Raw genomic sequence first — 13,506 nt, 5'->3', positions numbered from 1 at the left:
GATCATAAGCCTCTTCCTCAGATGAAGCTTCCTTAGTACTGCTTGGTGCATTTTGTATCCCAGACAGACTTTGAGAAATCAAATTGACTTGCTGAGTCAATATTTTATTCTGAGCCAATATGGCATTTAGAGTGTTAACCTCAAGAACTCCTTTCTTCTGACTAGTCCCATTGTTCACAGGATTTCTTTCAGAAGTGTACATGAATTGGTTATTTGCAACCATTTCAATCAGCTCTTGAGCTTCTGTAGGCGTCTTCTTCAGATGAAGAGATCCTCCAGCAGAGCTATCCAAAGACATTTTGGATAGTTCAGAGAGACCATCATAGAAAATACCTATGATGCTCCATTCAGAAAGCATATCAGTGGGGCACTTTCTGATTAATTGTTTGTATCTTTCCCAAGCTTCATAGAGGGATTCTCCTTCCTTCTGTCTGAAGGTTTGGACTTCCACTCTAAGCTTACTCAATTTTTGAGGTGGAAAGAACTTTGCCAAGAAGGCATTGACTAGCTTTTCCCAAGAGTTCAGGCTTTCTTTAGGTTGTGAGTCCAACCATGTCCTAGCTCTGTCTCTTACAGCAAAAGGGAATAGCATAAGTCTGTAGACCTCAGGGTCAACCCCATTAGTCTTGACAGTGTCACAGATTTGCAAGAACTCAGCTAAGAACAGATGAGGATCTTCCAATGGAAGTCCATGGAACTTGCAATTCTGTTGCATTAGAGAAACTAATTGAGGCTTAAGCTCAAAGTTGTTTGCTCCAATGGCAGGGATAGAGATGCTTCTCCCATATAAGTCGGGAGTAGGTGCAGTAAAGTCACCCAGCACCTTCCTTGCATTGTTGGCATTGTTGTTGTTTTCGGCTGCCATGTGTTCTTCTTCTTTGAAAAATTCGGTTAGGTCCTCTATAGAGAGTTGTGCCTTAGCTTCTCTTAGCTTTCGCTTCAAGGTCCTTTCAGGTTCAGGATCAGCCTCAACAAGAATGCTTTTGTCTTTGCTCCTGCTCATATGAAAGAGAAGAAAACAAGGAAATATGGAATCCTCTATGTCACAGTTTAGAGATTCCTTTAGGTGTTAGAGGAAAAGAAAAATGGAAGGCAGAAGTAGAAAATTCGAACTTATCAAAGAAGATGGAGTTCGAATTTTGCATTAAGGAATAGTGTTAGTCCATAAATAGAAGGATGTGAGAAGAAGGGAAGCAATTTTCGAAAATTAAGTAAAAGATTTTGAAAACATTTTGAAAAACACTAATTGATTTTCGAAAGTAAAAGTGGGAAAGAAGTAAAGTGATTTTTGAAAAAGATTTTGAAATTAGAAATCAAAAAGATTTGATTGAAAGTTATTTTGAAAAAGATGTGGTTAAGAAGATATGATTGGTTTTAAGAAGATGTGATTGAGAAGATATGATTTGAAAAACATTTTAAGAAGATTTGATTTTGAAAATTAATGACTTGACTAACAAGAAAAGATATGATTCAAACATTAACCTTTCTCAACAGAAAAGGCAACATACTTGAAATGTTGAATCAAATCATTAATTGGTAGCAAGTATCTTTGAAAATAGAAAGAAATTGATTTTTGAAAACATTTGATTGAAAAGATTTGATTTGAAAAAGATTTGATTTTAAAAAACTTTGAAAACTTGAAAAAAAATCGCATTAAAAACAAAATCTTCCCTCTTGTGCCATCCTGGCGTTAAACGCCCAGAATGGTGCACATTCTGGCGTTTAACACCCAAAAATCTACCCTTTTGGGCGTTAAACGCCCAGCCAGGCACCCTGGCTGGCGTTTAAACGCCAGTCTGTCTTCCTCACTGGGCGTTTTGAACACCCAGCTTTTTCTATGCAATTCTTCTGCTGAATGTTCTGAATCTTTAATTCTCTGTATTATTGACTTGAAAAGACACAAATTAAAAATACTTTTGGATTTTTGATATTGAGGAATAATCAAAATGCACTAAAATCAAATAACAATGCATGCAAGACACCAAACTTAGCAGTTTGTATACTACTGACACTAATGAGAATGCATATGAGACACATGAACACTCAAGTCAAAAGAATTCAAAGATCAGAGTAAGAAATCATCAAGAATTTACTTGAGGATCCTTAAGACACATGAATGAATGCATGCAATTGACACCAAACTTAAAATGAGACACTAGAATCAAACAAGAAATTTTTGGATTTTATGATTTTGTAAATTTTTTTTTTTTGATTTTCGAAAATTAAAAGAAAACAAAAATATCAAAGTTCTTAATGAGAATTCCAGGAATCAGTGCAATGCTAGTCTAAGACTCCGGTCCAGGAATTAGACATGGCTTCACAGCCAGCCAAGCTTTCAAAGAAAGCTTCGGTCCAAAACACTAGACATGGCCAAAGGCCAGCCAAGCCTTAGCAGATCACTGCTCCAACAGCAAGATTGATAGAAATCAACAAGCTCTTGTGATGATAAGTTGAAACCTCGGTCCAATGAAATTAGACATGGCTTCACAGCCAGCCAGACTTCAACAAATCATCATGAAACACTAGAATTCGTCTTCAGAACTCTGAAGAAAAATACCTAATCTAAGCAACAAGATGAACCGTCAGTTGTCCATACTCGAACAATCCCCGGCAACGGCGCCAAAAACTTGGTGCACGAAATTGTGATCACTACAACTCAAATAATCCCCGATGATGAACCCAAAAACTTGGTGTTCAATACCATGGCATAAACACAACTTCGCACAACTAACCAGCAAGTGTACTGGGTCGTCCAAGTAATAAACCTTACGCGAGTAAGGGTCGATCCCACAGAGATTGTTGGTATGAAGCAAGCTATGGTCACCTTGTAAATCTTAGTCAGGCAAACTCTAATGGATATGGTGATATACGAATAAAACACAAAGATAAAGATAGAGATACTTATGTAATTCATTGGTGGGAATTTCAGATAAGCGTATGAAGATGCTTGTCCCTTCCGTCTCTCTGCTTTCCTACTGTCTTCATCCAATCCTTCTTACTCCTTTCCATGGCAAGCTTATGCAAGGGTTTCACCGTTGTCAGTGGCTACCTCCCATCCTCTCAGTGGAAATGTTCAACGCACCCTGTCACGGCATGGCTATCCATCTGTCGGTTCTCGATCAGGCCAGAATAGAATCCAGTGATTCTTTTGCGTCTGTCACTAACGCCCCGCCTTCAGGAGTTTGAAGCACATCACAGTCATTCAATCATTGAATCCTACTCAGAATACCACAGACAAGGTTAGACCTTCCGGATTCTCTTGAATGCCGCCATCAGTTCTAGCCTATACCACGAAGACTCTGATCTCACGGAATGGCTGGCTCGTTTGTCAGGCGAGCACTCGGTTGTCAGGCGATCAACCATGCGTCGTGTATCAGGAATCCAAGAGATATCCACCCAATCTAAGGTAGAACGGAGGTGGTTGTCAGTCACACATTCATAGGTGAGAATGATGATGAGTGTCACGGATCATCACATTCATCAAGTTGAAGAACAAGTGGTATCTTAGAACAAGAACAAGCAGAATTGAATAGAAGAACAATAGTAATTGCATTAATACTCGAGGTACAGCAGAGCTCCACACCTTAATCTATGGTGTGTAGAAACTCCACCGTTGAAAATACATAAGAACAAGGTCTAGGCATGGCCGAATGGCCAGCCTCCCAATGATCAAAAGATCTAGAGAACAAAAGATTCCCAAGATCCGAAGATTCTACAAATACAATAGTAAAAGGTCCTACTTATAGAGAACTAGTAGCCTAGGGTTTACAGAGATGAGTAAATGACATAAAAATCCACTTCCGGGCCCACTTGGTGTGTGCTTGGGCTGAGCATTGAAGCATTTTCGTGTAGAGACTCTTCTTGGAGTTAAACGCCAGCATTTATGCCAGTTTGGGCGTTTAACTCCCATTTTGGTGCCAGTTCCGGCGTTTAACGCTGGAAAAACTGAAGGTGACTTTAAACGCCGGTTTGGGCCATCAAATCTTGGGCAAAGTATGAACTATCATATATTGCTGGAAAGCCCAGGATGTCTACTTTCTAACGCCGTTGAGAGCGCGCCAATTGGGCTTCTGTAGCTCCAGAAAATCCACTTCGAGTGCAGGGAGGTCAGAATCCAACAGCATCTGCAGTCCTTTTCAGTCTCTGAATCAGATTTTTGCTCAGGTCCCTCAATTTCAGCCAGAAAATACCTGAAATCACAGAAAAACACACAAACTCATAGTAAAGTCCAGAAAAGTGAATTTTAACTAAAAACTAATAAAAATATACTAAAAACTAACTAGATCATACTAAAAACATACTAAAAACAATGCCAAAAAGCGTACATATTATCCGCTCATCATTCATACCCTAGGTCGAGCTGTCCGACCTGGGATGATTAGCAACGAGACGACTGACCTCCTCAGGTCAAGCTACCCAACCTCTTCTCAAAGAGCTCGGCCAAATCACCAGGAAAGCCCAATAAAGGGCCCAAATAGAGGAACACAACCCAAATCCAAAGGCAGTCCAAGCCTATAGAGATAAGGGCGGTTCCCATGAAAGATAAGATAAAGATAAGATAAGATAACTAACTTATCTTATCTAAAAAGGTCACTCCACACCATTATAAATACGCTGGAGCACCCAGGTATAACTCATACTCTGATTCTACTAAAAACCTGCTTAATACCCTTGCTAACTTAAGCATCGGAGTCCCTTGCAGGTACCACCACCCTCCGGTGATGAAGGATCAGCACCACCACCAAGTCCAACAAGTCAGACACAGCAGCTCCGGCCAGTACAGAAGATCTCGTCCGAGATCGAACTCCAGTTTCAGGTAACCCTCGGAACAGTTGGTAAGAAGTCTTAATCTGGAAAGATAAACATCTTCGAGACCTTAACTGTTTTCTCATCATTGTTTTACACCAGTTATGTTTATTTATTTTCTTTACTTGCTAATTTATCGTTTATGCGTTTACAACAACAATCACCTTTTACTGTTTGCCTGACTAAGTCCAGCAAGATAACTATTTGCTTGTTCAATCCAACAATCCTCATGGGATCGACCCTCACTCATCTGAGGTATTACTTGGATGACCCAGTGCACTTGCGGGTGAAGTTATGCGAGTTCTAATTTTGCGCACCAGTTGGTATTTGCCTTGGCTACATCCAAAATATATTACTCATGCAATCATTACTTCTAGTGGTGTAAGCTGCTTTTTAGTTGGGAGGAGTAGGGGAATTGGCTTTGTCTTTGGCACCAGCTTATTCTGAAAAGGCTAGCACAAATTTTTGGCTTGACTGTGTCTTAGAAAGGCTCTTCCTACTACAAGTTTTTTCTTCATATGAAGGATGACATGATTGGATATGTGCCTAAGATGTCTTTCTAGTCAGGAATCGGTTTTACATTGTATTCGAGATTATCTGAAAGCTTAGCTTGTATGGCACAGATTGGATCTTTCTTATCATCCTTTGGATTTGAAGAACCGATTCTTGTATCATAGAAAAACGCATCCATTCAAGTTCTTTTTGGGACTATGGTGGATATAGCAAGTAAGGAATAATGATATCTTTAATCCTCATGAGACTTGGACTCTAAAAAAAGTGATTTGTCTGGAATTAGTTTCAGAAAAAGAGCTTAGGAATGTCTTTGAATTATAATGTATGTGCCTCGCTCTCTTTTGTTCTAAGTAATTCTTGGAATCCTCCATCTATAGGTACTTTCAAGATTAATTGTGATGCTAGTTATTCTGATTCTGATGATAGTGTTGGTTTTGCTTGCATTATCAGAGATTGTAATGGGTGTTGGTAAAGAGGGTATTTGAGAACAACTGAGAGTGATAGCATTCTTCAAGAAAAATTGTTTGTTATTTGGAGATATTATCTCTTAGCTTGAGATGTGAGTCAACGAGATGTTGGATTTATTGATCCATTGATACTCAAAATAAAATATATTATGCATTGGATTAGCGAATTGACTTTTGTTTAATTATGAAATATACAAACACGGTGGTAGATACCATAGTAAAAATGGCAATAAAGTTACAACTCAATTAAGTGGAATTTCTCTCTCTTTAAGAGAAGTTTGAGAGTTGTCTTAAGTAAGACTGTCCTCTGTGTAAGTAGTTTCTAGTTTTTATTTTATTTCTTGTTTTTTATTTAACTTATTTAAGTAAAAAAATTAAAATTCTAAAACTTTATTTTTATTTGACTATTGATTTTTGTTAGATTTAAAAAATTCAAATAAAATACAATAATATTAGCTTTATTTTTATTAAACCCGAACTGATAAGTAATCTTCACTTATTTTAAAATTATCTTATATAAGTTAAATTATAAAATAATTAGTATATTTATATTTTTTTATATATATGTATTCAGTGGCAAAGTTTTTTTAGGATAGTGGGTCCAAATATTTTATAAAAATATGAGTTGTATGTAGATAGAAAGTGAAATTAATTTAATTGGTAAGCAGTATATTAAGATATTTTTATTTTAAACTTAACATGCATGTTAGACGTGCTATTTTAGATTTTATTAATTTTTCAAATTTAATTTTTTTTTACATTACACAAAATATAAAAAAATTAAATAAATATTAGTTTAATTGTATCTGTATAAACTAATAGATCATTTGCAAGTCTTTAATAAATTGGGGTAATCTTTTTATATATTGAATTTAGTATTTATTTAATATTTTATTGATTCTTTAATTGATTTTTTTCTAAAAAAAATATTCAAATATTCAATAAATATTATAATTTTTAATATTTATTATTCTAAGTTTTAACCGTAATTTTTTTTACATATTTCACGATTTATAATATTTTAATTTTTTTATAATTATAACTTTTTATTTATTTTTTGTCATACTAGTAACAAGCTTAAAAATAATTAATATAAATGATAGAGTAAGCTGAGAGAGTTAGTTAGCCAGCTCAGCACAATTAGCTCAATACAGTTTCATCTAATTCATATAGTTAGGTTAGTTAGAGTCTTGTTAGTACAGGTTTGTTAAGCACGTATAGGTTCACAATGAGTGATGACATCTATGATATATATATTGTAACTGAACTCACAAGTGCTTCTAAACTTTACCTTTCAATTCAATTCAGCAACACAGAGCACACTCTACTCTTCATTCCTCACAACCCTTTCTGCTCTTACCTCTCTTACTCTTCTTCTTCTTCTTTAAGTTTGATACTTTTACATGGTATTAGAGCTTCTTCAATGGCAGAAAGCTCATCAACAACAGAAGTTAGAATGAATCAATCAGCTGTAGCTCCAAGCTTCACCTCTTCTCCAATCTCAATGAAACTTGATGATGATAACTTTCTACAGTGGAAAGATCAAGCTGAGTCCACAATTGAAGGTCACAATCTACTTCACCATATCACAGGAGAAAGAATCCCTCAACACTTTGATGAATCAGGACAAATCACACCAGAATTTGCAATTTGGAAAAGACAAGACGCACTATTGAAATCTTGGCTTCTGGCTTCGATGACCAAGCCTTTCACAACTCGGATGGTAGGCTGTGTTTACTCACATGAGATCTGAAAAAGGTTAGATGATCATTTTACTTCACAAATTAGAGCAAGAATAATTCAGCTGAAGAACAAGCTGAGCACAATTAAAATAGTCAATTCAGTGAGTGATTATGTGTTAGCATTAAAAGGAACCATAGATGCGTTAGCTTCTGTTGGAGAACCGATGAGAGAAAGTGATCATGTCAATGCAATCTTGAATGGCTTGACTGAGGAATATGGTACGGTAATTACTTCTGTAGTTGCAAGACCGGTAAGTATCACAGTTGGAGAACTGGAATCACTCTTGTTAACTCACGAAAGCATGTTAGAGAGATTTAGAAAGTCAGATTTGTTTATGCAAGCAAATGTAGCACACAGCACACAAGGGTACTCGCAGAACTTCAATACAAGAGGTAGATTTAGAGGTGGCTCTCGAGGAGGTGGCAGAAACACAAGAGGTGTCAGAGGCTCCTATAATGAAAATGGACAGGCTGGTGCACAGTATTACAGTTCAAGGTCTCAAGGAGGAATCAATCTTCAAGATAGTTCAACAATGCAAGACCTATTTGCCAAGTATGTGATAAGCCTGGGCACACTGCTAAGAATTGTTGGTACAGATATGAGAGAAATGATGACTCAAGAACACAGTACAATAGGTCATAGCCGCTGCAAGAAGTGCAAGCCAATCTGAGCAATGTGCTAGCCACACCAGCAACCTTGCAAGATGAAGGCTGGTATCCAGATTCGGGTGCTACACACCACATGACCTCAAATCAACAAAATCTGGTCGAAAAAGAAAACTATGAAGGCACAGATCAAGTGATCATAGGAAATGGATCAGGTTTGCATATTAACCTTGTTGGAAACTCCTATTTCAAAACTGATTTAAGTAGTAGAAACTTCTTGCTATACAAACTGCTTCATGTCCCTAATATCACAAAGAACTTGATTAGTGTGTACAAATTCTGTTGTGATAATGATGTTTATTTTGAGTTCTACTCTAATGGCTGCTGTGTAAAATCCCAGGCAACTAAAAAGATTGTCATACATGGAAAGTTGAAAAGGGAATGTACAAATTCCTCAACTTCACTCCATCAAGTAATCCAGCTGCTTTTGTCTAACTATGTCTACAGCAGATAATCAATTTCTTCTTTAGCACAATAGACTAGGCCACCCTTCCAATAATGTTGTTGTTTCTGTTTAAGGTCGTGTAACATTGTTGCTCCTGCTAATAAAAGTCCCTGTGAGTCATGCTGTGTTGGAAAGTCCCACTGTCTCCCTTATCCTCCCTCTAATACTGTGTATATTGCTCCCTTACAACTAGTGTATACAGATGTCTGGGGCCCTGCTCCTATTTCTGATCTGAATGGCAACTACTATTTTGTGAATTTCATTGATGCTTATAGCAAATACACATGGTTATATCTCATTAAAACTCAGTCTCAAGTTAAATCAGTTTTTAAATCTTTCCAACAAATGGTTGAACTGCAATTGAATACCAAAATTAAGATGCTTCAATCTGACAATGCTGCTGAATATATAAGTTTAGCCAAGGATTTACAGGAACAAGGAGTAGTTCACAGGTTCTCCTGCCCACATGAACACCAGCAGAACGGCAGTGCTGAGAGGAAGCACAGGCATGTGGTAGAGAACTGACTTGTAATGCTGGCAAGTGCTAGAATGCCAACAAAATACTGGGGTGAAGCCTTTCTAATTGCAACATACTTGATAAATAGGCTGCCACTCAGGTGTTGCAAGGACAATCTCCTTTTGACAAGTTGTTTGCAAGGCAATTTGACTATACAAGCCTCAAAGTCTTTGGCTGCCTGTGTTTTTCACATTTGCGGCCTTACAATAGGCACAAATTGGAGTTCAGATCAGCACCTTGTGTGTTCTTCGGCTATAGCACATTGCATAAAGGCTTCAAATGCCTTACTAAACAAGGCAAAGTGGTAATCTCAAGCAATGTGATATTTGATGAGCACCAGTTTCCCTTCAAAGATGGCAAGTTTAGGCTCCCACAGCTACAAAAAAAAAACTCCCTATCCCAACCTCAACCAGCACCAACTATTCCACTACTAAAAATCCCTGCAGCTCCAACAACATCTTCAAGCAACAATTCCCCAATATCAGACTCACCTCACCACACCCTTAACTCTAGTCCTAGCCCCTCAATTGCACCAAACACACAGCCATACCATACTACCTCCCCCCTCCATGTGCCATCAGCACCATCAGCCACAGCATCCCAATTCCCATCTCAGATTTTGAAACTGTCCTTCCCTTATTAGATACACCCCTGCCTGTCCCCTTGAACGTCCATCCCATGGTGACAAGAAGCAAAAATGGAGTGTTTAAGCCCAGGATCTTCTCTGCTCATGTTGAACCAAGATCAGTGAGAGATGCACTAATCAATCCAGCCTGGAAGGCTGCCATGGATGCAGAGTACAATGCTCTAATCCAAAATCACACCTGGAAGCTGGTTCACTTACCAGAAAGGAGACAAGCAGTAGGTAGCAGGTGGGTGTTTCGAGTCAAGTACAACCCTGATGGCAGTCTCCAGAAGTACAAAGCCAGACTGGTGGCTCAGGGCTTCTCACAAAGGCCAGGCTTTGATTTCACCGAGACATACAGCCCTGTGGTCAAACCCACCTCATTCGAATTGTGCTCACGTTGGCATTATGCAGAAATTGGAAGATCAGGTAGCTTGATGTAAATAATGCGTTTTTGCACGGTGATCTAACTGAAGACGTATACATGAAGCAACCACGAGGCTATGAATTAGGAGATGGTTAGTTAGTGTGTAAGCTCACCAAGGCACTCTACGGCCTGAAGCAGGCACCAAGGGCATGGTACTACAAGATCTCCACAGCCTTGCAACACCTGGGATTCAATGCCACAAAATCTGATGTTTCTGTCTTTGTCAGTTCAAACAAAATTCTGCATTATTTGTGCTTGTGTATGTTGACGACATAAGAATCACAGGGGAATCGGAGGAAGCAATTGCCCAAGTGATTCAGCAGCTAAACCAAAAATTTGCACTTAAAGATTTAGGTGATTTACACTACTTCCTTGGGATTCAGGTAACCAAGACAGATGCTGATGGTTTGGTCCTGTCCCAAGAAAAGTATGTTAAAGACCTACTCAATAAGGCACAGATGGAAATTGTAAACCTTGCCACACACCCCTTCCATCCTCAGTCAAAATCTCTACCTCTGGTGGATCAGTTTTTCACAATCCAAAGCTTTACAAATCGGTAGTAGGGAGCCTGCAGTACCTCACAATCACTCGCCCAGAGCTAGCATATAGTGTAAGCAAGCTGTCACAGTTTATGCACACACCCCTGGATGAGCATTGGAAGCTGGTAGAGAGAGTGCTAAGATATGTTAGTGGCACAGCAAGCTTCGGATTGTATCTACACAGGACACGCATTCACACCATTGCAGCATATAGTGACTCGGACTGGGAGGTGATCCGGATGACAGAAAATCAACTGGTGAATTTTGTGTTTTTCTTGGGAGAAATTTGGTGTCATGGAGCTCAAAGAAGCAAAGTGCTGTTGCAAGGTCCAGCACTGAAGTTGAATATAGAGCTATGGCAGACCTGGTTGCTGAGTTAATTTGGATTAAGAGTCTCATGGCTGAGCTAAGAATTCCACTCCAAACATCTCCTACAATACACTGTGATAATCTCAGTGCAGTTTTATTGGCAGCAAACCCAATTTTGCACTCAAAATCAAAACATTTTGAGATTGATTTGCACTTTGTTCGAGATTATGTCACAAAGAAGATTGTTCAAGTTACTCATGTTCCTGGAACTGCACAGTTGGCTGATGTGTTAACAAAACCTCTACCAAGTACTGCCTTTTTGGAGTCAAGAACCAAACTGATGGTAGTAGACCTAAAGGAACACCAACCTCCTTCTATCAGACTTAAAGAAGAAGAAACAAAAGGAGAAGTGAACTTAGAGCAGTGTGAGAAAGCAAGGAACGAAGACAGCAGCAGCAGCAGTAGGAGTCATGATAGTGAACTAACCAAAGCACCAGAAGAAAAGCCAAGTAGTAGGGGTCATGATAGAGTAGCTGAGAGAGTTAGTTAGCCAGCTCAGCACAATTAGCTCAATACAGTTTCACTAATTCATATAGTTAAATTAGTTAGAGTCTTGTTAGTACAGGTTTGTTATGCACGTGTAGGTTCACAATGAGTGAGACAGCTGTGATATATATATTGTAACTGAACTCACAAGTGCTTTTAAATTTCACCTTTCAATTTAGTTCAGCAACACAAAGCACACTCTGCTCTTCATTCCTCACAACCCTTTCTGCTCTTACCTCTCCTACTCTTTTTCTCTTCTTTAAGTTTGATACCTTTACAATAAATATTATATAATTTATTTTAAAAATCCCTCCCCCATCACCCCAATAATTTTGTTCAGGTTCCGCCACTGTATGTATTAATCCACAAAAATAGATTAGAAAATAAATTTTCTAAAATCTGAGAGTATTCATCCTTTTTTAATTGTTGCCTTGTTAGTTAACTTTTTCATTGTTTCCTGTACACGGCTCCAATTCTGGTTAATGAATATAGTAGTGCTCTGATCTAATACTCTAATTTAGACACTATAGGATACAGTCATCGAGCTTATCCGATCCCAAACCGCCGCACCATCTTGTGCACTGCCAATTTAAGAGTAAGTGCGTGCGGGTACAGGTGCAGGTGCAGGCTCCAACTTAGCTGCACATGACGAACCACAAAAAATGTAAAAATGTTAGATTTAACCATTTATTTATCTAAATATTTATATGATATTATTTCTATAATAAATTTTAAAACCAATATGTATTTAACAAAATTGAAATTTCAACTCATTCACACTACTTAAAAACTAATTAAGATTTAATTTGGTACAAAAATTTTTAAGAGATATTTTATTTTAAAATATAAAATTTTTATTTTATATTTAATAAATTAAAAAATTATATAATTATGTTTGAAACTTATTTAAAAATATCTAAATAATTTTTTTAAAATTAATTTATATTTATCAAAACTAAAAAGACTAATATAATTCACACATTAATTAATTTTTAAATTTAACTGTTATATTTACGTTTATTATGCTATTTTTATATTTTAGAAATTACTTTACTAAATATAATTATTATTACTTGTACTTAATAAAACTATTTGGAATTTATCAAATCAAACCTAAATATATTTAATCTTTTTTATTAAAAATTAAGAATAAGTTCTATCAGTTTTTCTCTCAATTGATCTTGTAAACTAAAATACCATCATTTCATAACATACAAGATTTGATAAATAAAATAAAAATTATGTAAAAGAAAATCCTATATAATACAAATCACACCATACAAAATCGATTGAGATAAATAAAAATTCGAAAATTTCCTCTTATGTATGTCTTAGGAGAAATTCTTCACTAATTCAAAAAAATGATGTGTTATATCCCAGCGTACCCTTGAAATACTTGAGGCATCATATGATAATAAATTAATAATACAAGTGACAAATGGTAATGGGGATGATAGTGACAAGAAGTACGGCGTAGAAACAATTAATTTGCTCAAGAATGAAAGAAATATGTAAAGGCTAATAAAAATTACAATACAATGAATTAGAAAATAGTAACGAGAAGTAGATCGGATACAACAAAACCCTTTGGTAGCCGTTACGATTTGGTGACACGGGTCAGGTGAAGTTTGTCTCTCTCATGTAATGTAGATGTAGATGCAAGAAGGCAGTGGATGAGGCTCTGGAAACGAGGGAGAGTATGGATGGAAGGCATTGGAAGCAATCCTGGATTTGATGTGGCCTCTCCTGGGAAGTCCCCTCTTCATGTTCTTCTGCAGCTACAACACCACCACACCTATTCATTTGTATGTGTTACACAAGCTTAATAATGTTGCATGTGCTACTAAGTACTAGCTAACAATTTATATACAGGAGTTTCAGCTTGTTGAATTTGTATGAAAAGT

General features: G+C 37.2%; 1 non-coding gene across 1 annotated transcript; it reads left to right on the top strand.

Annotated features, from left to right (window-relative positions):
* Positions 1–352: 352 nt before the first annotated feature.
* LOC112793002 (small nucleolar RNA R71) lies at positions 353–460 on the top strand. The gene has a single exon (XR_003197716.1). It is a non-coding gene; the product is annotated as a small nucleolar RNA R71 (small nucleolar RNA).
* Positions 461–13,506: the final 13,046 nt, after the last annotated feature.

This window comes from Arachis hypogaea, chromosome 3 (assembly GCF_003086295.3).
Source record: "Arachis hypogaea cultivar Tifrunner chromosome 3, arahy.Tifrunner.gnm2.J5K5, whole genome shotgun sequence".
In the NCBI taxonomy this organism is placed as follows: domain Eukaryota; kingdom Viridiplantae; phylum Streptophyta; class Magnoliopsida; order Fabales; family Fabaceae; genus Arachis; species Arachis hypogaea.
This window is presented reverse-complemented; position numbering and strand designations above follow the sequence as displayed.